At 34.8% G+C, this 1,161-nt stretch overlaps 1 non-coding gene across 1 annotated transcript; it reads left to right on the top strand.

Annotated features, from left to right (window-relative positions):
• Nucleotides 1–492: 492 nt before the first annotated feature.
• On the top strand, nt 493–566 carry TRNAS-ACU (transfer RNA serine (anticodon ACU)). Its single transcript has one exon. It is a non-coding gene; the product is annotated as a tRNA-Ser (tRNA).
• Nucleotides 567–1,161: the final 595 nt, after the last annotated feature.

Genomic DNA, 1,161 nt, shown 5'->3' with positions numbered 1-1,161 from the left:
ACTTGTACATTTTGTATTGGTCTTCTGGTGACAATGTAGTTTGTTTTTGTCAATTACCCTTTTAATAATAGGGTAAAGAAAATTAAGTGGATTTTTTAAAGAAAACTATACTGTCAATATACTATTAAAACAAATTAAAATGGCAAAAGTTATTGTACTTTAAGTAAAAATAAAAGAGCAAAAATATCAATCACAGTTTTGATTACTTAAATTAACAAAAAAAAAATGCATATAGCAAAGGATAGTTTCAATATGCCTACCTCTGGGTTATGGGCCCAGCATGCTTCCATTGCAGTACTCTGCTGCACATGTAAGTGCAAGAGATCCTGAAGCACTCACTCATCATGGGAAAGTACCAATGTGTTTCTTCGTTGGTTGATGGAAGAAACATCTTACAAAAACTCTCCAGATTATTGACTTTTTAAAGTTTTTCTAGGAAACGTTCTAGATGTATGCTTATTAGCCTTTGTCAGTATGCACTTTTTACAAAGTGTCTCTGTGGCGCAATCGGTTAGTGTGTCTGGCTACTAACCAAAAGGTTGGTGGTTTAATCCCACCCAGGGACGTAATTGACCTTGTTATCAGATTTTGGTGATCTTTAAGTAGACAAGTCAAAATTTCAAACCCCCTGTTATGGTGTAGGGTACCTGGCCTTTTCTGATGTAATCAGAGTTAGATTTGATTCAGTGATTTAATAAAAACAGCTAGGAAGCACAATTTAGCAGTGGGTTGCAGAGAAAAAGAAATATGCTGGCAAAAAAAATCCAATTGAGTGATTAAACAGCTCTTCATTTTCTGGCTTTATTTTTATGCTAACAAATTTGTTCTCTGAAAAGTGTCCACAAAGCCAAGTCTCTGATTAACACCTTTGTAGGGATGGTTTTTCACCTATTACTAAATTAAACTTGTTTCATTGGAAAGGCAGCAAGATGCATCCTCATTTCAATGTCTACTGAAATAATACAGGTTGACACCAGGAAACATTAACGCCACTGCATCCTTGCTGCTTTCTCATGTAGAAGTCTGTTTAATGTGAAAACAAGGTGATATCTAATTAGCACACAGGTAAGGAATTAAGAAAATCTTTATTTAAGGGTGAAGATGTTTCTCACAAAATCGTTGCCCCAATGCATCATTGAAATTCAAGCTGGAAAGATGATT

Source organism: Pseudophryne corroboree, chromosome 3 (assembly GCF_028390025.1).
Source record: "Pseudophryne corroboree isolate aPseCor3 chromosome 3, aPseCor3.hap2, whole genome shotgun sequence".
Lineage (NCBI taxonomy): Eukaryota > Metazoa > Chordata > Amphibia > Anura > Myobatrachidae > Pseudophryne > Pseudophryne corroboree.
This window is presented reverse-complemented; position numbering and strand designations above follow the sequence as displayed.